This window comes from Monodelphis domestica, chromosome 3, assembly GCF_027887165.1.
Source record: "Monodelphis domestica isolate mMonDom1 chromosome 3, mMonDom1.pri, whole genome shotgun sequence".
NCBI classification, from domain to species: Eukaryota; Metazoa; Chordata; class Mammalia; order Didelphimorphia; family Didelphidae; genus Monodelphis; species Monodelphis domestica.
In genome coordinates, this window is record NC_077229.1 from 198,032,333 (window position 1) to 198,058,993 (window position 26,661).

At 39.9% G+C, this 26,661-nt stretch overlaps 2 long non-coding RNA genes across 2 annotated transcripts; one reads left to right on the top strand and one right to left on the bottom strand.

The window, feature by feature from the left end:
* Positions 1-1,046: 1,046 nt before the first annotated feature.
* Positions 1,047-20,779, bottom strand: LOC107651851 (uncharacterized). Its single transcript, XR_001629019.2, has 3 exons — positions 20,554-20,779; positions 6,849-6,933; positions 1,047-1,211 (listed from the first exon to the last, which is right to left on the bottom strand). It is a non-coding gene; the product is annotated as an uncharacterized LOC107651851 (long non-coding RNA).
* Positions 20,633-24,827, top strand: LOC103104611 (uncharacterized). The gene is made up of 3 exons (XR_465106.3): positions 20,633-20,825; positions 21,770-21,936; positions 24,368-24,827. It is a non-coding gene; the product is annotated as an uncharacterized LOC103104611 (long non-coding RNA).
* Positions 24,828-26,661: the final 1,834 nt, after the last annotated feature.

Here is a 26,661-nt window from a genome sequence, read left to right on the forward strand (position 1 = left end):
TCTATGGCCTCAGGGAGAGCATGTAATAAGTAACTACTATGTGCCAGGGACTGTGCTGAGACCTTTACACATTTTATCACATTTGAGACTCACAACAGCCCTGGGAAGTAGATACTGTTATTATTCCCATTTTTCAGATGAGGAAACTGGGGCAGATAGAGGTTAAGTGACTTGCCCTGGGTCCTAGTAAATATCTGATGCTGGATTTGAATCAAGATCTTCCCAGCTCCAGGTTGCTTTTTACTCCATTCAGTGAACCACTTGTTGTTCAGTTGTTTTTCAGTCCTATCTGACTCCTCCTGACCTCATTTGGAGTTCTCTTGGCAAAGACACTGGAATGGCTTATCATTTCCAAGATGAGGAAACTGAGGCAATCAGGTCAGGCCAGATTTGTCTCAGTAAGAGGAATCTTCCTGACTCCAGGCCTGACACTCTGTCCACCTAGCTACCTACTTTGGTTTTCCCAGCAGTGTAATAGGATTAATAAACTCCCTGCCCAGTAGATATAGGAAAAAAGATTTGGAGGAGGCATCTAGGTAGATCAATGGATTGAGAGGCAGTCCAAAAAATGGGAGGTCCTAGGTTCTGTGCGTTTTGAAATTAATATACAATAACTAAAGTATTATATTTTATAGTTTTATTAATAATAATAAAGGTAAAAGAACTGCCTGAACTCAGTCTGGTCGCAGGTCAAAAAAAAAAAGGAAGAGGGAGGAGTTACAGCCACTTCTAAAACAATAATGTGATCACACAAACAAAAAAAAAAGTGAAGACAGAAGGAGAGATTAAAGGGAATTTTGGGAAATACTAGGGGACTTCTGGGGGATGGCGTCCAAAGGTTCAAAAGCTCCATTTATACAGTTCAAATGTGGACTCAGATACTTCGTAGAGGTGTGACCCTGGGCAAGTCACTTAACTCTCACTGTCTAGCCCTTATACTCTTCTGCCTTGTAACCACTACACACAATTAATTCTGAGATGGAATGTAAGGGTTTTTAAAAAGAAAAAGAATTAAAAGGAAAAAAGAAATTGTTTTTATTTGTTTGTCTTTTTGTTTAAATATTGGGTGCTGATGCTAAGTACTGTTCTCTGGTGGATGAACTCTCACTTTGTAGATGCTTCTGGTTGCCTGGCTTCTCCTTCTCCACCATCTCCCTGAAGACTGTCCAAGCAGCCCCAAGGGAAATCATATAAGGAAGATCCTCCATCATCTAAAGATCAGATTGATTTGTAATTAACAGCCAGTAAAGGGGTCATTTCTAATTTATCTATTTCTGTCCTGGAAGTGAATAAGCATTCACTGAGATGGAGAGAGAGAGGATAAGAGACTTGGCATCTGGAGCCCCAAGCTTCCCCTTTGCTCCTAAACATAAAGCCCAGCATTTGCTCTCCTCCAAACACACCCAAAACTGGATCCAGATTTAAACTTCCATCACATAAAACCTTTATGGGGGGTTGGAGGAAAGGAATGAATTGAAAACACCCTGGGAAAAGTAGAAACAATCCAGACTTTTTCTGTAAGAAAAATCGACTTTCCCCAATGAGGGCATCAGATGCCACTATCACCTTGTCAACCTTTTGAGTTCTTTATATTGAGGCATCCACAATGCCTCAATGGTGAGCATTAGGATGAAAAGGGACTCGGATTTATAGGGGAAATTGTGAAATTCCATTTCCTGGAGTTTCCATGCACACATACACACCCTAATAACACCAAAAGACCATTTCATGCCACATCAAGAACAATGGAGGAGAATTCCTTGAGAAGGTGAGGTCTTTAAAGTTGGGTATGCAGATAGATATTCCTTTAGGAAATGCAATACTTCTGTGGGTTTTGTAAGAGAGGAGAAATCCAATTTGTGCAAGGAGCAATTTCTGACAGCAATCAGATGCAGAGAGAGAGAGAGTGGAGGAGGTGCAAGCAGAAAAAAGCCTGAAGGTTCCAGGAGGGAATCTGAAGGAGAGAACTCCAACTGATCACACCTCACTTCCAGCTGGGGGGCCAGAAAGAGAAGAGGCAGGTCTCTCAGCCTAGGAAGAAGCTTGGGTTTCTCTGGAAATGTTTCTCTGTGAACCCCTGGATAGCTCTCATTCAGTGCTCAACAATAGCACGGAGTCATCAGTGAATATTGTAGACAGGGACTTGACAAAAGCCATCCACTGAGAGCCTCTTTTCAAGGATCTCATTCTCCATCTCTCTCCCTAAATTGTTCCTGGACTCCAGTACTCAAGCTAGTTCAGCTCAGGAGTAGGGACCAAGTCCGCAGCTGGACGGAAGAGTCAAGGCCGAGAGCTTTGAACCTCAAGACCTTGGGGGGGGGTCAGTCTGCCAGAGGAGACAAGTCAATAGAGCTGCCTGTTCACCCATTTCCCTTACCTGACCCCTTACCTCTCCTTCCCTGTGTGAAAACCCAAATAAATTGTCTACTACTGAGAATTAGGTCTGACTAGTTTCTGATACTAGGAAAGGGGGCTGACAATTTGGGGAGAACCATACCTTTCCCCCAAAAGAAGGGTTACCCCCAGGATCCCAGTGATCCAAACAACCAGACCCAAGGAGAAACCATCTCTCCTGGGCTGTGGAGTAATCCAAGGTTTGGGGGGGAAGTAGTAGTTTGTGTAACTAAAGGATCCAGAGGCAGAAAAGTCCATCCTGCCTCTCAAGAAGAGCTGGGACTAAAAGAGGGGCAGTGTGTCATCTTACCAAAGCTCTTCCCTCTAATTCTTATCCCCCATCTCTCAGAACCATTCTCTGAGGAGACATACCCCTTTCCTCAGGGAGACAAGACTGGGTTACCTTCCCCCAAAAGGAAGAGAGGGGAGGGTCAATCTCTTCCCCAACTCCATTCTCTCATCTCTTTCTCTCTCTCTCTCCATTTCCCCTGTGTGTTCCCTTTTGGCCCATACATTACAGTTCCTGAGAAATTAGCTGCTCTTGAGTACGCCCAATGCGCTGGACACATGTACAGGGCCAAGCTCAGCTACTCTCCCTCCCTGCAGCACATACATAGACATGCTACCTTTCTCTAACAGAAACAAAGCCAGAAACAGGAGAATCATAGGATCTTATGTAAATTTTAGATTTACTCCACCCTGCTTAGTCTAATAAAAGAGGAATGTCTACACCCCTACTTAAGGATTAAGTATTGAGAAGGATGGCCTATGACAGACATGTGCTAGCAAATGACAAATCAGAAACAACTGACAGACCCTTGGGCTGTCTTAAGTCAAGCTTAAGCTACCATTGGTACATGTGAGACACAGGAAAGTGATGTAAAAATGGTCTATATATTTGGTGTCACTTCCTCTCTCAGCTCTCTCTTTGCCCAGAGAGGTGATCGGCGGCATCGTGCTGAGGTCTTGGTGTCTTGGCGTGGCGGCAGCTGTTCTCCAGGTTTGGCAGTGAGTTTCCTTGAAACAATACTGGGAGAAGCTTAGTAGCCTAGTTCAGGTGAGGCATCTTCACTGAACTCTCTCGGAGTTTAGGCTGATTCTTTTTCTCCTTTACCTTCCAGACACTATCCTCTTAGGAAAGCCTCTAATCTTCTGATAAAAATTTGTGGAGGAGATCTTTGAACTCCCCCTGGCACAGGCCAGGCAGGAGAAATCCTATACCCTTCCCTCTCTCTTCTCCTTAATTCTTTCCCTCTATATTAATTAAACCACCATAAAAATTTCCAAACTGACTTGGGTATTTTATTTGGGATATTCCCTGGCGACCAAATTAATTTAGATTAAGTCACAACCCTAAAATTACCCTTACACTTACTGTTAAAAACAATTTTAGATTTTTTAATTTTGTTTTGATTTGTTTGTTTGTTGGGGGGGGTAGCTTTGGTTCAGATCCTAGTTATGGCATGTACTAACTGTGTAACATGTAACAAGTCACACAGGAATTTTGCTGAAAATCACTTTTTCCCCCTGTGAAATGCAGGTGGCAATGTTTGGAGCAATTTTAATCTAACCTCATTATACAAATGATGTAGCTGAGACCCAGAGAAGTGAGTTCGACTTGGACAAGGACATCTTAGTAATGTTCTGACCATGTCATTTCTCTATTCAGTAAACTCCAATGGCTTACTATTGCCTCCAGGATCAAATATAAAATCCTCTGTTTGTCTTTTAAAGTCCATCACATTTACACCTTCCTATTCTTCTAGTCTTTCTTTTTCTTCAAATCCTTATTTTCTCTTTTTTTTTAATGAATTGAAAATTATTATTCAATTAATTTAGAATATTTTTCCATGGTTACATGATTCATGTTCTTTCACTCCCCTCCTCCTCCTCCCCCCACCTCCTTAGCCAACATGCAATTCCACTGGGTTTTACATGTGTCATTGATCAAGACCTATTTCCATATTACTTATTTTCCCTTAATAACAATTCTAAGACAGAAGGACAAGATCTAGACAAATGGGGTTAAGTGACTTGCCCAGGCTGACATAGAGAAGAAGTATTTAAATCCAAATTTGAACCCAGTACCTCCAGTCTCCAGCCCTAGCACTCTATCCACTGTGCCGACTAGCTCCCCTCTTCCAGGCCTTTTCTACTTCACTCGCTTCCATGTACTCTGTGATGCAGTGACATTGGCCTCCTTGCTGCTCCTTAAACAAGACACTCCATCTCTCAACTCAATGCATCTTCATTGATCATTCTCCATACCTGGAATTCTCTTCTTCTTCATCTCCTCCTCCAAGCTCCTTTGAGTTCTGTCCAGTCCCATCTCCAGTCCTACCTTCCAAAAGAAGCCTTTCTTTTAACTGATCCAACCATTCTGGAGGGCAATTGGGAGCTATGCCCAAAGGGCTATCAAACTGTTCATACCTTTTGGTCCTGTAATAACACTACTGGGTCTATTTCCCAATGAAATCATTAAAAAAGAGAAAGGATCCACTTGTACAAAATATATATATCAGCTCTTTTTGTGGTGGCAAAGAATTGGAAAGTAGGGGGATGTGCACCAACTGGGGAATGGCTGAATAAATTGTGGTACATGTTGGTGATGGAATACTATTGTGCTATAAGAAATGATAAGCAGAATGATTTCAGAAAAAGCTGGAAAGATCTGCAGAAATGATGCTGAGTGAAATAAGCACAACCAGGAGAACACTGCACACAGTAACAGCAATATTATAGGATGACCAACTGTGAAAACTTGGCTGCTCACAGCAATGCCATGATCTGGGACAATCTTGAAAGATATGACAGAGAATACTATCCATATCCAGAGAAAGAACTATTGGAGTTGGATGGGTGCATATCAAAACATACTGTCTTTCACATCAGTGAATTTATGGTTTTATTTTGGATTTGGATTTTGCATGAATGTACTCTTACAACAATGACCAATATGAAAGTGTGTTTTGTATGATAATAAAAAAGAAGCCTTTCCTTTGGGAGTAGCTAGGTGGCTCTATGGATAGAGCACCAGGCCTGGACCTGAGTTCAAATCCAACCTCAGATACTTCCTAGCTGTGGGATCCTTGGCAAATAACTTAACCCCATTTGCCTAGCCCTTGTCCTTCTGTCTTAGAGTTATTACTAAGATAGAAAATAAGGGTTTAAAACAAACAAAAAAAGAAGCCTATCTTTCCCAGTCCTCCTTAATATTAGTGTCTTCTTTCTGAGATTATCCTCAATTCATCCTGTATATATGTAGCTCATTAGAGTATATTGTTTGCATGTTGTCTTCCCCATTAAATTGTGGGGGGTCCTGAAAGATTTATGCCTTTTCTTGTGCCCTCAGAGTTTAGTTCAAATCCTGGCACAGAGTAAGTGCTTAATCAATTCTTGTTGACCAGACTATTGTCATGGCAAGATGTAGGCAGCCAATCCAGCAGCCTGCCATCATCAGCAAAGGGAAAAGGCAGGTATGCCAATTTATCAGCTATTCATATCTCGACATATGTAAACATCTTGGCAGAAATTTGTGTAAATTCCCCAGGAGATTTCCTTTAATGGGACTCTTGTGGGATTTGTAACTGAATCCCTTCTCTACTTTTCTAATTATATTACAACAAATTTCCACGGGGAGAACTTTTGCGTAATCAATTACACCTGACACATTTTCAAACCTGTTCACAAATTGTTGGGCAAATTCCTCAGCTGTGTATGCCATCCAAAGAAGTTTTGTTCTGTAACAAGCTACAAACTTGGTTCTTGTGTCAGCCCAAATCATCCCAGGGACAATGAAAAGAACATCACCAACGTATACTCTCTTAAAACAAATCTTGAGTGCATGACCCTGATTTTATTACAGACAAAATGTTTTACTGCTAAGAAGGAACTTTAGAGGTTTGTTTTTTTAAGCCCTTACCTTCTGCCCCAGAATCAATATTGTGTATTGGTTCCAAAGCAAAAGAGCAGTAAAAGCTAGGCAATGGGGGTTAAGTGACTTGCCCAGGGTCATATAGCTAGGAAGTGTCTGAAACCAGATCTCAACCACGACCTCCTGTCTCTGGGCCTGACTCTCAATCCACTGAGTCACCCAGCTGCCTCTGGCCCCAAGGTATTTCTTTTAAGGAACCAAGAACTAATTAGTGGGGAGAAAACAATGGGAGAGCAGACATGATAGAGTAAAGAAAAATTCCCTCTCTTTTCTTAATATTGCTTGCAATGTAGTGGCTATTTAGGACATATTTACACCAATGACCTTGTGGAATGGAAAAAGGCAGACATCTAGAAATATAAACTGCTAAAATACCAACATGGTGGTTAACCAACAGTGCAGTCATTCACTTGAGCCTCACAAAGTTCATCATGTCTACAGCCTGCCCATTTAGTCTCCCATATACAAAAGCATTTATTCATTTATTCAACAAACATTCAAAAACATGGGTTATACTGACCACTCACAGATATTCTGTGCTTGGCCCATTCAACCTCAAGGAAGTTTTTGGGCTGCTCACAGCCATGTTATGACCCACTGCATTGCTGAAAGGATATGGCATTTTAGTATGACATTGCAGACCTTGAGTGATCCCTCTATAGTCTCCTTGACTGATGACAGCAGTCCTACCTCTTCTGTTTCCTTTCCTTGAATAGGCAACCTTGTGAAACTAAAACATCTGAAGGTATCCAAGTGGTATGATAGCACTTTGTTTTAGTGGCAAGAATGAACTATTGTCAGAGAAGAATGACCAGTATCTTCTCCAGCCTCAACTTCAGAAAGAGTAGCTACCAGAGAGATTGATTCAATCTTGACTGTTTGATGAGAAAGGAAAGAAGGAAGGAGGGAAGAAGAAAGAAGGAAGGAGGGAAGAAGGGAAGGGAAGGGAAGGGAAGGGAAGGGAAGGGAAGAGAAGAAGGGAAGGGAAGGGAAGGGAAGGGAAGGGAAGGGAAGGGAAGGGAAGGGAAGGGAAGGGAAGGGAAGGGAAGGGAAGGGAAGGGAAGGGAAGGGAAGGGAAGGGAAGGGAAGGGAAGGGAAGGGAAGGGAAGGGAAGGGAAGGGAAGGGAAGGGAAGGGAAGGGAAGGGAAGGGAAGGGAAGGGAAGGGAAGGGAAGGGAAGGGAAGGGAAGGGAAAGATTAAATAAAGACTTAAATATGTGCCAGACAGTGTGCTAAGAGCTATCTCAGCTTAATAGTAAGTCACAATTGTAAGATTTTAAGCTCCTTGACTGCTGAGACTGCTTTTGCCTCTTTTTTGTATCCCTGGCACTTGGCACAAAGCCTGGCACATAGTAGACATTTAATAAATGTTTATTGATTGATTGATGTAAAATAGATCATTAGAAGCCTTCCAAATTATTTTATACCCTTATAAGATTTAACTAATAGCCTCTCCATAGGTTGTTAACAGAAGTGATGAATTATTAAATGTTATTTAAATCATTCTGGAGATGGACACTATAATTCTTTCTATGGTTAGCATTTCTTTTTGCATATAAATAGATTACTTGTCCTACTGTAACAGTTAAAATTTAGGGGGAAGCTGGGGCAAGTAGAAATTAGTTTCTCTCTGCAAGGAATATTATATTTTTAGAGGTTTATTTAAGATTAAGAACTTAAGAATAAACAAGTAAGAAAAGCACGTGTCTAGGCCAGAGAGAGGCCTAAACAACCTCACCTACATCATGAAAAGAGACATGTATGCTTGGAAGGGGACAAGGGAAAAAGAAAAGAGAGAGGCCCAGAAGCTTTTCCAATCAGGTTAAATACCCCATCTCCATCTCGGCCCAGGTGAGAATTCAGTGATATTACAAAGCATTCTGGGGAAGTGGAGCAAGGACTTCTGGGGATTGAAGTCCTGGATCCAAGTCTCCATTTTTACACTACATCTGATTGCTATTGTGTGTGTGTGTATATATATATATATATATATATCATATCATATCTTTATACTGTCCCCTCATTTAAAGTCATAAATCAAACCACAAGTAACTCAATAATTTGAAGAGTATAATAGGTAACCTAATTAGAGGTCATATTTCCCCAAAACTGAACCTGGCCCACAAACTGTGGTAGCTGAATTTAGAACAGAAAATGAAGCTGGGCTTTAGCCCTTGTGAGTCCAGCCAAGTAGTTTCTAAATACTAGAATATATTGAAACTATTAGGTGGTACAGTGGATAGAGAACTGGGCCTAGAGTTAGGAAGACCTGAGTTCAAATTTGACTTCAAATACTTATTAGTCCTGGGCAAATCAATTGATCTCTATCAGCTTCAATTTCCTCAAATATAAAATGGAGATAATAGTAGTATCTACCTCCCAAGGCTGTTGTGAGAATAAACAAATGCTTGTAAAGTACTTAGCACAGTGCCTAGCACATAGATGCTATATAAATGCTAAAATTTATTATTGTTAATATTATTAAGAGCCTTCTATATGCTAGGAAGCACCAATACAAAATATGTTTTGTGATAATTAGCCCTACAAAGTTTTATCTGTATCTCCAAAGTTTGTGGCAGACTAAAAACTGAAGTAATCTTTAAGATATGAAGCCCAGGAGGACCCTAGAAATGCTCATTGACAATTGTCTATAAACAATCAGAGCAGGGAGTCCGATTATTAATTTCAACTGATGACATACTCTATGAATATGGCATCCCAGACACATGTTATGGCATCTTCTAGTAACTATCTGTGTCATTTAATTTCACAGGTCATCTTTAACCCCTTCATGATCATCCCCAAGACTTGGAACACACACAGCCCATGGAATAGTCCATGTTAATCTTCCTAGGCCAGGAATACACACTGAGTTCATGGCTGCCTAGTGCTGCTACCCCTCTCTGACAGGTGACAACCAGCTTAACATTTGTGATAACATGTCAGAGCATTGTTGTCCATCCATATACAGAATCAAGCTTCAGATACATAGTCTTGGAGCTTGTCATTGACAGCTTTATCCAAGACTAAGAATTCCTGATTTGAAAATGAGATAGTCTTGCTGAGGGTGAATTCCCTATTGACAAATTCAATGAATTTCTACTAACCACTGTTATCTTATTCTCTTATTTAACGTCTAATAGTGCATATGCATCATATTTTTTCTAGCCTTGTCCATATCTATATTGTGGGTATGAGCTAAGAACTAATGGCCTGGATACCATTAGCTTTTTCATATGGTTCCTAAGATCTCATACCTGAAAGAAAGGGATCTTCTGAGACTTTCTTTTAAAATGTCAGGGGTCATTGAAATGGAGGGCATTCATCTCTCCTTGGTACAACTCACATCCCATTTTTGCAATGAGAACACAATAGCTTTTATACTGAACTTCTTTCTCAGATAATTATTCCATGACTTCTTTGCTAAAGAATCTATAAAATAAAATTTCTCTGGATGTACCCCGGAGCTTAAGAATTGAGTGTTTCTTTGATGTGTTCTACTTGTTTTTAGCTTTATCTTCCACACTAGAGTAATAGACTTTCAGAATGTTTATAAACTGAGCCAAATACTTTGAATGGGCTGGAACAGGACCCAAATAATGTTAAAAACCCAAAAATGTTTGCTGGGTGGGGACATACCAGAACCATGGCATACACCTTACTGGCACCTACTGCTTCTCTAAGGAATGCCAATCTCTATGGCATAATCCAAATATGGGTAATATTCAGTCTACAGATTCCTTTGCAAGTCATTATCATAAAATGTTGTTCAGTCCAGTCATTTCAGTCATGTTCAACTTTTTGTGATTCTAATTTTGGCCTTTAGGAAGAGCACTTTGGAAATTGTGTGCAAGATGGATTAGAATGAGAAGAGACTTCAGTCATGGAGACCAACCAAAAGCCTATTGCAATAGTCCAGTTATGAGATGATAAGGATGCATATATATGCTATATGTGATTATATACTAAAGTAGTGGCTGTGTGAGTCGAGAGAAGAAAATATATATGAGATATCATGAAAGTAGAATCAACAATAGCAACAGATTGGATGTATGGGGTGAGGGAGAGTGGGGAGTAGACGGTACTGATATTTCAAGCCTATGTAACTGGAAGATGATGGTACCTTTGATGGTGTTCCATTTTGGATTTGTTGAGTTTGAGATGTCTACAAGACAGGACCTGTGTGCCTCAGGGACTGATATACGATAAAACACTCTGGTTACATCTAGTGCTTTTTGGGGCAATACGAAATAAATACCTCATCATATTTTCAGATTTGCTTCAGGAGTTCAGGGAGAAGAAGACAAAATGGAAGGACAGAGAATATTTAGAATTAGTACAAGTTGCCTCCATTTGACTTCAGGAAATCTCTTCCATCACTGGAGTTTGTCATGGACTACTAAGACCAAAATAGAATGAGAATGAAGCTCTACATATGGAGATGTGGAAGCTTGACCCAAACATGCAAGAAGCCAGACTTCTGTGCAATCAGGCCTTCCAATGTGATAAGGAGATGTGAGATCTGAGTAAGGTTGGGGCTTTCTGAGACATCTCCAAAGGCTCACACTCAACAAGACCTAGTTATATTGTGCTACAGTTTATGGACAAGATGGGCACATCTAAGCTGGGTGTTCTTTCTTAAGAGAAGCATTTGGGATTGGTTGGTCAGTAGCTGAATTCTGTTGGATTAGCATCAGTATGTCATTACAATAGGGAGAGATACTGTGGTCCTTGAAGATCTTGACTCTTGCTTTACCAATCTTTCCTGTGCCCTTCACCTATGGGTTTATAGAAGCCCGTGCAGCAAAGATAATAAGGACTGAATATATCATGTACTACTCTATGTGCAGTTGATCCATATGACAATTAGGCTCCAGTGATTTTATGACTTATGCACTGGGCTTGGAATCGGGAAGACTCATCGTCATGATTCATTCATATTTGACCTTAGATACTTACTAGTTGAGTGATCTTGAACAAGTTACTTAATCCTGTTTGCCTCTGTTTCCTCATCTGTAAAATGAGCTGAAGAAGGAAATGACAAACCACTCCAGTATCTTTGCCAAGAAAATTCCAAAAGGGGTCAAGAGGAATCAGACACAATTGAAAACAACTAAACAAAACTTCCTGATTCCAAATCCAGCTATATGAACCTGGGTAAGTCTCTTCTCTCAGCCTCCGTTTCCTCATCCATGTATGTAAGTGATATGGTTAGAATTTTGTTAGGAATAGACTCAAAATAATTGGTAAATAGTTCATATGCTCCATTCCCTTTCTTTTAAAAAAAAAAGGGGGGTGGGGTAGGGGTGCAACTAGGTGGCTCAGTGGATAGAAGAGGTGGGATGTCCTGATTTTAAATCTAGCCTCAGACACTTCCTAGCTATGTGACCCTGAGCGTGTCACTTAACTCCAATTGCCTAACCCTTCCCATTCTTCTGTCTTGGAACCAATACTAAATATTGATTCCAAGAGGAAAGATAAAGATTTTTCAAAATTAGAAATTATCTTAAATTTTTACAAGGGAGGAAGGGAACAATATTACCCTTCTCCAGGCCTGTAGAATTTCTCTCATTGTCCACAATTTTTCAACCATCATTGAGAATGGATTGGCAATGAGGTCTCCCAGTTCTTTCAGCATCCTAGAATGTAGTTCACCTGAGCCTCATGACTAAATTCATAATGTTCTTTTCAAACTTCTTTCTCATGTCAGGCACCAATTATTTCTTATGTTGTCTGAGAATGAGAAAAGGATTTCTGGATTATGGCTTCAAATATAGGAATTCTGGACTCCTTATCTATAAAGGAATATATCTAACAAGGTCAGCTGATAATACAGTATATTCTCTACTTCCTTACCAGCAGCCTTCTTACTCTGGGGATGCCTCAGTCCTGCAGCCCCATTTTCTCACTGGTGACACCTTGGTCCATATCACCATTTCAAGGACTGTGGCATAATGCTGCTTAAAGTTTAGGAACTCAAAGTCAAGGTTTGTGTGAAAGCTAGAAGTATCATAATATCACTTTTGTTTTTCTATGTCACTATTTTGCTAAGAATAAAAAAATGAATTGTTTTCTAAAATAATCCATAATTTAAAATATAACTTGAGAATGGTTAGAGGCAATAGTTTTAAATCTTTAGTAGTGAGAATTATCTTAATTTTTTATTTTCTAATTTTTATGTGAAATAATCTTTTCCTGCACAACTAATCTAAGGAGATAATTGACACAATTGAAACTAGTTAGTGATATAATAAATACAGTTTAAGTAGTAGAAATACATAAATATGTTAAAAGTCCAAATCCAGGAAATATAGTAATATACCCACATACTAATCATTTGGATTCATAGCTTATTTCAAATCGAATTATGGGATCTAGAGCTAGAAGAGATTTTCTAGCCTGCTTTTTTAATTTTACAGATGAGGAAACAGGCCTACATAAAGTGACTTTTCAAGGTCACATAGATAGTAAAGAGCAGAACTCAAATTTAAACCCAGTCCTTTGACTCCAAATCCAGAGTTCTGTGCACTATATCACACTATCTCAGGGCATTTTTTTTTAATCCTTAACTTTCATTTTAAAATTGATACATTGTATTGCTTCCAAGGCAGAAGAGTGATAAGGACAAGGCAATGTAGGTTAAGTGACTTGGCCAGAGTCACACAGCTAAGAATTGTCTGAGAACACATTTGAATCCAGGACCTCCTGTCTCCAGTCCTCCCTCTCAATCTATCAAACCACCTAGCTGCCCCAGTTCCTTGATTTTCATCTTGACCTTTCCAGGCTACACTCAATTCTAATTCTTTTCGCTTTTTGTTTTTTCCCACCTGATATTTCATGTCTTATTCAAAATACCTTGGTCCTTTTCCTGATGATTCTTTAAACTGTCACAAGCATATACCCATCTGGGTTGGGTAACAGTTCATCTTGTGGGGGGGAGGGGAACAGGAAAATGACCCCCCTAAATGACCTCTGAGAATACAAGAGAATCCAAGGATCTTCTAGCTGAGTGGACAGGGAGGTGAGGGAAAGAGTATTGTCTTTAGAGTCAAAGGATCTGGATTTAAATCACAATCACAGTTCTGTTATTTACTATCTGCTGGTTTGGTGTGTAATTTAACCTCCTTACACTTCAGCTTCCCTACCTATAAAATGAGGGGTGGTAGGGAGGGCATGAACTAGATGACCTCTGAGACCCAGCCCAGTTCTGGATCAATGATCATATGGAAACAATCTCAAAGTTAATTTTCCTTAATTCCCACCTGAATAAACATCACTTCTACACCGTCCCCAAGTAATCATTCAGCCTCAGCTTGTAAACATCCAGTAAGAGGGAACCGATTTCCACCCAAAGCAGCCTATCCCTCTATTTGATCATTCTAAATGTTAGGTAGTTTTTATTGATACCAAGCCCACCCCTGCCAATATGCAACTTCCACTCTCTTCTTCTTTTGCTAATATGGGTCTGTAACAAAAGGAGATAGTCTAGAGTCCTCCACTAAACTAAATTTTTGCATCCTGTGCCAGCAAAGCACAAGTCTGGTACAACCTACCAAGGAGGAAAGGCTTGACATACAAATCCAGGAATGGACTATGTGTCCATCAATGTTTAAAGAGATTTATCACCAGGTTGGTAGCAAGGAGATTAAATTTCGAAATGTTCTTGAAGATCATCTATTAACCTGTGGAAAGGTTTCAGTCTGCACCAGTGAAGGAGGTTCCTACATTCACAAAATCACAATACTTTGAGGTATTGAAAAAAGTAACAACAGGAGCACATATATAACATGATGGGTTATATCAAAGCTTCTTGAAGCATGAAGAAAAAATAAATCTATTTTTGGACATGCTACTAAAAAAAATCAACAGGTGAGCTAGAGCAAACACAACTCTGTAAGCATTTTAAAAAAATAAAAGAAGGAAGAAAGAAAGAAAGAAAGAAAGAAAGAAAGAAAGAAAGAAAGAAAGAAAGAAAGAAAGAAAGAAAGAAAGAAAGAAAGAAAGAAAGAAAGAAAGAAAGAAAGAAAGAAAGAAAGAAAGAAAGAAAGAAGAAAGAAAGGAAGGAAGGAAGGAAGGAAGGAAGGAAGGAAGGAAGAAGGAAGGAAGGAAGGAAGGAAGGAAGGAAGGAAGGAAGGAAGGAAGGAAGGAAGGAAGGAAGGAAGGAAAGGAAGAAAGAAAGAAAGAAAGAAAGAAAGAAAGAAAGAAAGAAAGAAAGAAAGAAAGAAAGAAAGAAAGAAAGAAAGAAAGAAGAAAGAAAGAAAGAAAGAAAGAAAGAAAGAAAGAAAGAAAGAAAGAAAGAAAGAAAGAAAGAAAGAAGAAAGAAACCATGAATATGTGCAGGGCCCAGTTTGGGTCTTATTTGAAACCTAGAATGTGTTTTTCCTATAGAACTGGTGGTATAAATGGTAGGTAGACTTCCAGGCCATCCCACAAAAGTCTCTTTAATAAAGTGGAGCTGAATTCTAGGACTGTATATAGAAACATAACTAATATGAACAGTAGGGCCTCATTTTACATGAACTCAACACATATGAATTCAAGGTATACATGATTGGCAACCCAAAGAAAATAAAGACAGAAAAATATGTACAATAAAAATGCTGAACTCTTTGCTAAATGCATGCCATTTTTCCAAGTGGGCTTAAGGTCATTCTCACTCAGAGAAGTTTTAGAATGAGTCATTTCATTGTTTTGTCCCCAGCCTTCACTCCTGCATCAGCCTTTATCCTGAATTCTGGCTTGAAACAAGTCATGTTCCAGGGCAATGTTTCCCTCTGTTTCATGAATGCTATTTAGTAACTAATAATGGCCCCAAAGAACAAGAGAAGTGATGCTGGTAGCTCTGATAAGCCTAAGAAAGGTCATAAAGTATTTGTGTGTTCATATAAGAAAAATAGTGGGGTTCACTATTATGTATGATTTTCAACTTACACAAAGGGTATTGGAATGTAGTGGTTATGTAAAATGAGGCCCAACATATAGTAAAATTTCCATAAGAAAATATACTGAAAGGTTCTAACCTGGGCCACCAAGAACACACGCCAGAAGAAAGTTGAGGGAAGGGAATTCCTGTGGCCATTGGACCAAGCTAGGGCACTGTTCCAAGCTGGCTGCTAGCATATGGGAGTCAATGTATGAGTCAGTTGTGTGAATGAAGAGGACAGTCGGTGTTTATAAACACAAAACCTAGACGTTTATACACCTCCAGTCATGAAATGCATTTTGTGAAATCTGCTGGCATAAAGATACATCTTCATCCCTGGACCAACCTAAACCCAGTGAGACTCTCTGCTTTAAGATGTTAATGACATTTGTGATGGCCTTCTACAAGAGCCTGTACCACCTACGCAGAGAGGGATATTCCTTTGATTTAATTTTAGGCCTTACCCTCTAACTCTGGGGAGTCACAGGCTTCTAGAATGTATTAATATCTGACTTGCATAGTGGGAAATCACTAATTGAGCCTCTTTTTACACCTCCTCTGATCCTCCTCTACTATATACCACTCTCTTTTCAAGGCAGAGCAACTTAGGAATGTGAGAGAAGGAAAGAGAAATCAATATTTTGGTTGATTTAAAATGCAAGTTGCTGACATCAAGGGATCATAGCAGAAAAGAGAATAAGGAGACTCCTGACATGCTATTTTAAAGTTCAATAAACAGAAATCATAAAAAGAATATAGTGGTCAATGGTGAGCTATACTGTCATAACATCTATAACAGGGGTCGCTGGGTGGCTCAGTAGATTGAGAGCCAGGCCTAGAGACGGGAGGTCCTACGTTCAAACTGGCCTCAGACACTTCTTAGCTGTGTGACCTCGGACAAAGTTACTTAACTGCAACTGCTTGGCCCATTCCACTCTTCAGCCTTGGAATCAATCCACAGTATTAATTCTAAGATAAAAGGTTAGAGTTTTAAAAAAATAATATCACCTATAACATTAAATTCTCTGATCAAGATGTTAAGTCAAGAATAATAAGTGTGGGATTAGTCCTATTCTTTAGGCATCTGAGAATATATAGGTTCTCATGATCAGAATGCATGAAACAAGCAATTTGACTGAAAGCAATAACCTCAGGAATCCCTTTCCCAATCAATAAAGGGTTAAAGTGGAAAACTGCACAGGACTATGGGAAACAGGGGTGGGGATGGGCGACATGGAGGCAAAGGAGCTATTAGAATCATTTCCTCTTTTTCCCCTCAAAAAAAAAAACAACAATGTGAGATGTTGTCACTGTCAGACAATTTAAATACATGACAGGGTAGAGAGCTATTAATATACCACATTGGCTGGAGAGATTTATTGTCCATGGAAATATTTCCAATCTCCTCACACCACAACTAACATGAACAGCTGCTGGAAAAGCTTGTGACCACTTTGTGTGAGACACATCAGAGACCAAAGCAGGCTGCTATGAGGAGAATCTAACTCCATTCCATCTGGACCTACCCTCTACGTCCCTAATTTAGTAGTTTAGGATTTAGAGATAGGACGGAGATGGAGGGGCAGAGGAAAGGGAAAGATGACAGAGCAGAGGCCAAAAGCATTTTCCTAGTCCCAGTCTCCATCCTCCTCTTGTTGATTAGTTGAGGAGAGTATTTCCCAACCTGTATGAGTGTGGGAAAGGATCTGTGCGCTTTCTGAGATGTGTTAGAAAGTGAAAGCCCTGTCTCTTTTTGTAGTTCAATTATGCCTGACTCTCTGTGATTCCATTTCTGGGATTTTCTTGGGAAAGATACTGGAGTGATTTGCCATTTCTTCCTCTAGCTCATTTAACAAATGAGGAAACTGAGGCAAGTGGGTTAAGTGACTTGCCCAGAGCCACACAGCTAGCATTAGACTGGATTTGAACTGATAAAGATGTCTTCCTAATTCCATGCCACATGTTCTATCCACTGAGCCACCTAGCTGCCCCAAGTCCTATCCCTACCTCATCTAAATCAAAAAGCTACTCCTCCTGTTATCTATATATCCATCCCCAATGTACATCAACAGTCCCCTTTTGTTTTTGTAGGCACACATACAATTTCCATCTTTCTCCCTTCACTTATATAACTATCATGTCCTCTTCCCTTCACTTATTTCACCACACTCTAGTCAGAAAATAATGACTCAAGAAAATTGTGAGGTTCAACTACCGACCAAGCAGCCCCTATAGTCCTTGTAGATCTAAAGAGGAAGTTTCCCTTGCACAATGAAAGTGATTCTTGGGAGGATTGACCTGATGAAGATTTCTCTTCTAACGTTTTTGGAACCTCTAACTGAAAAGTGCAGTTAGGTGGCACAATGGATATACTAAATACCTGGAGCCCAGAGTCATGAAGACTTGAGTTCAAATGTGGCCTCAGAACCTTATTAGATGTGTGACTCTGGGCAAGTCACTTAAACCTGCTTGCCTCTGTTCCTCATCTGTAAAATGAACTGAAGAAGAAAATGGTAAACTGCTCTAACATTTTTGCCCTGAAAACTCCAAATGGAATCATGAGGAATTGGATACAATTAAAGTGACTAAACAACAGCACCTGAAATGTGAGCCCTTGAACCCAGAATTTAAATTTATAAGCAACAACAAATGATTAATAAGCACAGACTTCCTTTAAGGTACCCATGCTAAGGACTGATGATGAAGTTCCTATCCTCAAGGATTTCTGTCAGAGCATGGGAAATCTTGTAGTGGAGAGGACCAAGAATCAATAATTCAAAGTCTAGTGGCAAGACAAAAGTCAGGACAATTGGCAATAGCAGGAGGTTCAGTGGATGATGTTGGCTTCTTCAGTGTCTGACCAGGCTCTAGGCTTTCCACAGTATCTGCTTCCACCACCTTCATGGACTCTAGAACCAATTATTCTCATCTTCCCATTGCATCAGGGGAAGTCTTCACATGCCCAGGGTAAACAACACCCCCCCCCAACTCATTGACAGGTTTCATGTGGCCCATTGGTTGTCTTCAACCTGGCTTAACCCATTTGCCAAGATGATTTACCAAAAAGGTAGGTGGGACCAAGTTGTGAAGAGCTGAGTCCTCCAGAAAGAGAAGGATCTTGATTTGAAGGGCTTCTAGTAGCCACATACCCAACTCTAAAATTTACTAAGAGATCAACTATTGGATTCTCTCCCTGTCTAGGCTAGTGACACAAAGAGTAAACTCTGTTTTTTCAATTATTCTTTTAAATCTGGGTCTCTTTAAGTTTATTTCATTTCCTCTTGCCCCCTTCTTGTTTTACAAACACGTACTATCTGAAGGAATGGGACCATGCAAGCAAGCTATAGGGCATGCCCATCCAGTTTCCTTTGCAGTCACCAAACTGAAGCAATAGCAAAGACTTGACTGTCTCTACCCTTCAGGATTTATCTCATTTCCAGGGTTTTCACTGCCCTGTTCCTGGCAGACAGACCCTTCTAAGGACCTCCCAGAATGAGTCACAGTTTTACCTTCATACTAGAATTTCAGGATAAGGTGAAAGAAGCCCAAATGGGGGTGGGGAAAGAGGCAACTATTTAGTACCAAGAATGTCATTCTTTATTTCCTGGTCTAAATCAGCTTAGATCTGCCTCAATAACAGGTTATATGGCATTTAATACTCAAGTCACCTTTTAGATTGATTGTAGCCACACTGCTATCAGGGTGGTAGATGTAGTTAGAAGTAAAATAATCAGACTGAATCACGTGGTTCCCAATTGGACAGTGGAGTATGATCTAGATCCTCTCTGGCTATTGCTGGCTTTTTCCTTTGCAACTTGAAATGCTGCCCAAACCAAGAAGCTCTAACCTCAACAACAGATGATTGACGGAGCTAGGATGACCGTGTAGGGAGAACATACAATGCTCTCTGGGACACTGTAGAGTAGCCACGGTCCCCTCTTCCATCAAGCATCTTTTTACTTTTTCAGACACAGGCAGAACTGTTTTGTAGATGGGACACTGGGAAACAAGGAGGGGAAAGCCTTGCAGACAAAAAGACAAAGTCCACATAGTCTAAACAGGAAGCTGGGAATTGGAGGTCTTTGGCTTCCTGTCGTTTTTTAACCCTTGCCTTCTGTCTTGCAATCAATATTGTATATTAATTCCAAGGGAGAACAGTAGGAAGAGCTAGGCAATGGGAAGTAACTGACTTTCCCAGGGTCACATAGCTAGGATTTTGAATCCTAGAATTTTTGAATCTGAGGTCAGATTCAAACAGAAACAAAAGAATTTTAGAACTAGAACTTCTGAGCCAGTTCAATCCTTTCATCCTACCAGTAAAGAAACTGAGGCCAAGAGAAATTATATCTATATTGGCCAAGATTACACAAGTAGTTAGCAGCAGAGATACAATGAGGACCCACTTCTCTCCAGATAACAAACATCCCAAGAGTATTCTAATTAGTAATATGGGAAGTTTATGGGCTTTGTATCCTTGCTCCAACAGTGCTAGTACACATATAGACATACATAATATATATATATATGTATATATATACACATTGATATATGTGTATATGTGATAGAATGTATACAACATATACACATAAAGAAAGGGGGAGGAAGGAAAGGTGAGGGAGAGAGATGATGAGAAAAGAGACAGAGAGAAAAGAATTTGAGAAGAGAATAGGGGAAGAGGGAGAGAAAAAATTAAAGGACAGAGAGAAAATGTGTGAGAGAGAAGGAGAAAGAGAGAGAAGGGAAGGAGATCAAGTTAGAGAAGAGAGAGAATGTATGAGAAAAAAATGAAAGAAAAGAGAACACATGAGAAAAGAGAATCCAGACCTATGATTTTATTGATGTAGGGAACTCCCTACAAGGAAAATCCCTTTACCAATATGAATCATCCCTGTTCTGCAACTTAAATACCTGAAGATTTGTCTGGGTCAACGAGAGTTTAAACGTCTTGCCCAGAAACCCAGAGATGGTGTATGTCAACGGGCAGATTTGACCTCAGGTCTTCTGATCCAAGTTCAGTTCTCTGTAAACTAGGTTCTATGGTCAGATGCTCTTAATAGATTCTCAATAAGTACTTATCAAATTGAATTAAACTGAACTGAACTCAACAAGATAATGGGTTCAGTACAGCCACGATGTCACTAAAATCCAATACACCTGCTCAGTAAAGGAACAGGTAGAGCATCCTGGTGGAGAAACAAAACTGAATATTTTCTGAACCTCCTCAGGCTGACCTAGAGGGGTTAAAGGATGCTTTATGTTGCATCGTAGCAATAACACTGTAATTAAGGACAGGGAAGTTTCACCTTTTCTTCTTTCTTAGCCCTGATGCTAGAGCCAGGTGGAGCCATGTTTTCTCCTGCTGAGCTCACTTCTCAGGGAATCCAGCCTGTTGCTATGGCAATGAGCCTCACCCTAGCATACCAACACCTCAGTGTTTGCAGACCCTTGGCTGGCATCCAGGCAGATGCAGAGCTGAAACCTGAAGGAAAAAAAAAAGAAGAAGGAAGAATTCAACTTTAAAAGCTGGTCCCAGGCTGTTTCGTTGAGTTCATCTTCCCTGGGAAATGCCTGTTAGGTTTGGTCTTGCTCATTTGGCTCTCTGACAGGAAACTAGTAGCTACTGTTAATTCCTTTCCCTTGTAGTAGTTTCTCTGGAATGAAACATTAAGGAAGGGTTGGACACAAAATTCAGGCAGGACCTTAGTTGTTTTCTAAACCCTGGAAAGGTTAGCAATTCTTCCCCAACCAACATCTATGATCTCTTAACAAGAAGGGTGAGAATTATTGTCCAAAAGGAGATGTGTTTTTCCTGCCAAAAGTTTCTGCAATATTTCCCCCCAAGAAACCCACTTCCTCTGTTTAGAGGTAAAATGGCTAAGGTAAGAAATCAGGGAGAAGGACAAGAGAAAGAAAAGAGAGAGAATCAATGGTAGGTAGAGAGTTAGAAAAGGAGTATTGAAAATAATCTGCTAAAGGTGTGTCATTTCTAAAATATATATGAATTGCATATTATATTAATTTTCACATACATAAAACATATGGTTGCATATATTCGTAAATATGTACACCTTTGCCAAGATTCCCCAGTGTCTCTCAGAATGAATCAGAACTCCCTGAGCCTCAAGTCTAATAAAGTAACCAAAAGAGAACTCTGATGCTAAAGGGAAATGGCCAGTGGTCCTGGGATCATATGACTTGTTGGTGGCATTGTGTAATGGAGAGCCTTGCTCTCAGAACATGCAGAAGTATGTGTTGGCTGTTTCCTGGCCATTTATTATGAAATGAAGAAAGTATTTTCAAATGGCTCATGACTTCAAACTGAGGTGGCTTACAAAAGACTCCCGCAAAATCATTTTCATTCCTTCCTTAATAGAGAGAAGGAAGGACAAACTGCTTGCTGTGGGACTCTGGGGAAGGGATGAGTGTCCAGTCTTTTCTCACCTGGAGCCACCATGAAGCCATTCCATGGTGCCATTGCTGTGTTCTGTCTCTATGGTGTCTGTTCTGTCTTGTTCTTAGGTGGATTTTGCAAAAGGTGGGGAAAGCAACCAGAGAGAGAGAGTCATTGCCAGCAGCCAAGTTAAAAGAAGCATCAGCACCACCCTGCCTGACCTGGCCCAACAGATAGATACTAAGATGCCATGTTCTACTGTGACAAGGGAGCCATGCTATCTGGAGTTAACTTAGTAAGGAGAATACTTTAAGATTAAGCATTTAGGGGGAGCACAGTAGACAGAAAGCTGGGCAAGGAGTGAGGATAACTGAAATTCAAATCTGGCTTTAGATAATTCCTAGCTGTGTGACCCTGGGCAAGTCACTTGATCCCAATCTCCCAGCCCTTGCTGCTCTTTTATCTTAAAATTAATACTAAGAAGGTGAAGATTAAACATATATATAATTATTAAATTTAAAAATATAATATGTATATGTGTGTATTATGCCCTTTTTCTACAGGGACCAAAGTGGTATGGTGCAAGTATATCCCTACTTCAGGAGAGAATAATCCACAAAGACCCATATAGGAGGGGGGAATCCCTATCCAAACTCACTTGCACTGGTGAGTTGGTTCCCCAGAGCAAGGTTACCTGTACTTAGAGTTCTAGGAATACACCTGAGAGGAACTGTGGTATTTTTTAAAGCTATTAGATCTATGTCCCTTTCTGATGTGTTCTCCCTAATATATCAATCACCAGCTATAGTTAGCATCTCTCCTATGTCAGTGTTTGATCCAGTGATTAGCAGCCCAGTATGATTTAACCAATTAATATTAATTAGCTTTCACAAAGCTCAATTTTTTAAACCATTTTGGTCTTGGGGAAAGTAAATTAAAGTTAAAGTAGTTTCGTTTAGTCCTCACCCCCCCCCCCTGCCCCCGCCAAGTTCACTTCCAAATGTGACACAGCCAAAGGATGAAGGCTCTCCCTTAATTACAGAAACCAGCGTCTTGCTGCCTAGTCTAATTCATTGTTGGGCTGAATGCCACAAGGAGTTTCTTATGGAGCTCAGTTCTCAAGGAATCTCTCATATAGAGTGAGGGTTTTGGTTTTTTTGTTTGTTTGTTTTTTTGAGATTTTGAGATTTTTTTTACTTTTTTCTTTTGAGATTTTAAAATTTGAGATTTGAGATCTTTTGAGATTTTGCAAGGTCATAGCCTTGTATGTTCTGTCTCCAAAGCACAGACACCTAAGATCAAGAAGAAGAAACACCAAGAAGAAAAGAAATACCCCACACTGGCTCCGGTAGGGAGATAGATGGCAGCAGGAGAGCACAGTCACAGCCACTACTAATATTACCAGTCTCCTTGCATCAAAGCTTCGCGGTCCTTTCCTCAATCACTGCCAAGAAAGAGAGGTTGATTTATTCACTTGTGTGCACACACAATTTTGTCTCATCAGCCAATCAAAAAAGCCTTTTCTTCTCCATGCAGTAAATGAACAGGAAACTAAATTCTTGTGGACTTTGCCATCAGGCAGAACGCACATGCTCATAAGGACTGGGCTCTCGTGGGCCAGCCACTCCATACACAGATGTGTGGACTTTGACTCTTGCTATATCTTTCCTAAAGCTTTGTCAAAGCTAATTGATGTTTATTGGTTAAATTATAGTGGAGGGCTAATCAATGACTCTGGCTGAAGATATTGAGGACATCCTAATGGTGACTGATATTTGATATTGAGGAAAGCAGAGGGAAATGGAAGCTCAGGCCAAGACCATTGGAGAGACATTGCAACCCTTTGGGGTACCTCTAGAATCTTGATAGGGAGATGTAGCCAGCCTCAATCTATGGAATCAAGTGGAATTTAAGATGAGGATGTCAGAGATTATATAAACTACACTAGAAATCACCCAGAAGCTATATTTCAAGCTAGAACTTGAAAATTGTTAAGGGACATGTATTTTTGCCCACAAATATCAGAGTTTCAGAGAGATATGAGGAGCCCTGACCTTCCTTTTATCACATTTGTGTATGACAGGAAGCTGAGTGGGAAGGCAAATACATAAATGACTTGGCTCACCCAGAAGGATCTTGACAGACTGGAATGATGGCTGAATGACTATGAAACTTAATAAGTAGTTCTAAGAAAGTGACTAAAATGTCTGTATCTTTTGATTCAGAGATCTCACTGCCCAAAATATAACCCAAGGAAATCAAAGAGAAAAAGAAAGGTCCAGTATACACTAAAGTTCCTATAGAAGCACCTTTTATAGTAGGAAAGACCTGGAAGCAAAGCAGATGCCTCTTGTTTAGAGAATGGCTAAACAAGTTATAGTACATGAAGATAACAGAATATTATTGTCCCATAAGAAATGAAGATGAAGAATACCTAGAAACATGGGAAAACACCTTGAACTGATGCAAAGAGAAGTGAGCAGAGCTGAGAAAAGATATTCAGTGACTATAACAATGTATGGGAAGAAAAAAAACTGAAATTAAATATTAGGTCATCAGAATGACCAGGTTTGGTTTGAAGAAGAGCTACTAGGTTGACCTCTTTCCCTTCTTTGCAGAGGTAGAAGATAATGATGTGAAGCAATGAATATAAAGCTCGTCTTGGCTGATATGTTAGTTTTGCTGAACTGCTTTCTTTCTCTTTTCTTTTTATTCTTTCTTGACAGGGAGGAAAAAGGCTCTTCTAGGAAATGAGGGTAATATAAAACAAAAGACATCAATAAAAACAACTTTAAAAGAAAAAAGGCCCATCGTTTAAACACAACCATTCTTTCTTTGATACCTTAAAATAATGAGGAGAAACCTCTGAAGATTTAAAGTTGTGGGTATCCCAACATGGAAAGACACATGGAGGGCATGAATAGACTGTGGCAAACAGGGAAGATTTGCACAGAAGTGGCATGAAGAATATTCATAGGAAGATATATGAGCAAAAGAAGAGTTTTGTAGGCATGTACTCCCCTGTAATCAACACAAGAAGGGATGTTCCAGGATGACCTCTAGGAGGTCACTTTGGGGTTCTATTTGTCCAAGGGTTTTTCCAGATTGGATTTATTGTTAATAACGAAAAATGACCTCAAGATTTATAAAAAATACCTTACAGACATTATGTACCCTGTGAATTGGTGGAATAGATATAATAACCCATATTTTATAGATAAGAAAACTGAAGCTCAATAAGGTTATTGACTTCCCTTTGATCATGTAACCAATATGTGTCAGAGGGAGGTTTAAATTTAAGTTATTCTGAACTCCCAGTCTAATCACTCTATTGACCATATCATGTCTGCAATAATTTTTAAAATTATTGTTGTTCAATTTTTTTCTAGTTGTGTCCAACTCTTCATTTTTTTATTTTCTTGGCTAAGATACTGGAGTGGTTTGCCATTTCTTTCTATAGCTCATTTTCCAAATAAAGAATCTGAGGCAAACAGGGTTAAGTAACTTGTCCAGGATCTTATAGCTAGTTAAGGGTTTGAGGCTGGATTTGAATTCAGAAAGATGAGTTTTCCTGATTCCAGGTCTGACCTTCTATCTACTGTGCCACCTAGCTGCCTTTGTAATAGTTATGGTTCTTTGTAGTATTTAATATTCCAATGCTAATTTTATTAGTTATTACTTGCATTTTCCCTGAATACAGTTTGGTACTTCACTTTAAGCTCTACAAAGGCAGGTATTATTACTTTTCTCAATTTTCTATCTTGTCCAGGCCTTAGTAAAGTGTCTTCTACACCCTGGAGGTGTTTTTCAATTTTGGCCAAGCTATTCCCCTCAATGGAGCTCAGTTTTCCTCATCTGAAATGGCAGAACCATATGATATTTAAAGTCAGTTGTGGCTTTAAATCATATGATCTTATGAACAGTACAATTGTCCTAGTCATGAAGCTCATTTAAATTTCTGTTAAAAAATGTGTATCCTAGCTGGGCCCTGAGGCACAGTTCCCTGGACTACTGGGAAGAATGTGACTGTCTACTGACCCATGGCTCACAAACTCTCTCTTCCTCCTTTCTCCACCCAAGTGATTCAGTATCAAAAGGAGCCTTGATAAAAATTCTCATTTCCTCATCTTCATCTACGTCAGCCTTAGCTCTCTTACTCTGCCCTCTCTTCCTATTGGGCACTCCAGAGAAAAGTCCAGTCAATTGTTAAGGAACTGCCCTTCATATTAGAACTCCTTATCTCATACTCCTTCCATTAATGGGCCATTATGGAAACATAGCTCCCCACTACCATCACCCAGAAGACACTGCATCCCTTGCCACACTGTCCGATACTGGACATGCCTGCTTTCATACCCTCCCATTCACTAAGTCAAGAGAAAGAATAGACCTTTCTTAACCCTTCTCTGCTACTTCTGGACCCTTCTTCCCCATCACTCAGAAGTATTTCCATCCAAATCCTGGTGGCACTTATCTCTCCTATCCCTAAGTCAGTCTTGTCCTTTCTCAAGTGTTCAGAGACCCTGGCTCAGACTTCCTCTCTTTCTCCAACCCTGTACTTATATTAGGTATTTAAAAAACAAAACTTATAAATAATAGTACCAATGACTTCACTCTCACTCCATCTGCTACATCTAGGGTTTGGAGGAAAGAGAAGTTCATGTCCTACACCTCATCACTCACTGTCTGTAAGTATCTCACATTTGCCATCCAGATTTCTGAATTTCTTCTGATTATAGCCTTCTATTCATCTCTCCTTGTGAGCCCCACCCTTCCAAACCCTCTTCTTGGTCCTCACAGAAACCACCAATCACCTTGTCCTTCCATGCTCTTATAATCCAGCGCCATTACTCAGGCCTGTAAGGACCTGAAGAGATTCCCCACCCACTAAAGGAAGAAGCCAGGGAAACTCAAAAACCCTGAGTCACCAGGCCAAAGAAAGGCCTGCAGCAACAACCAAAAGTCCCTTTTCTTGCCTGTAGTGGGAGCTGAATATCGGTTTTTCTCCCAGTTACCCAGG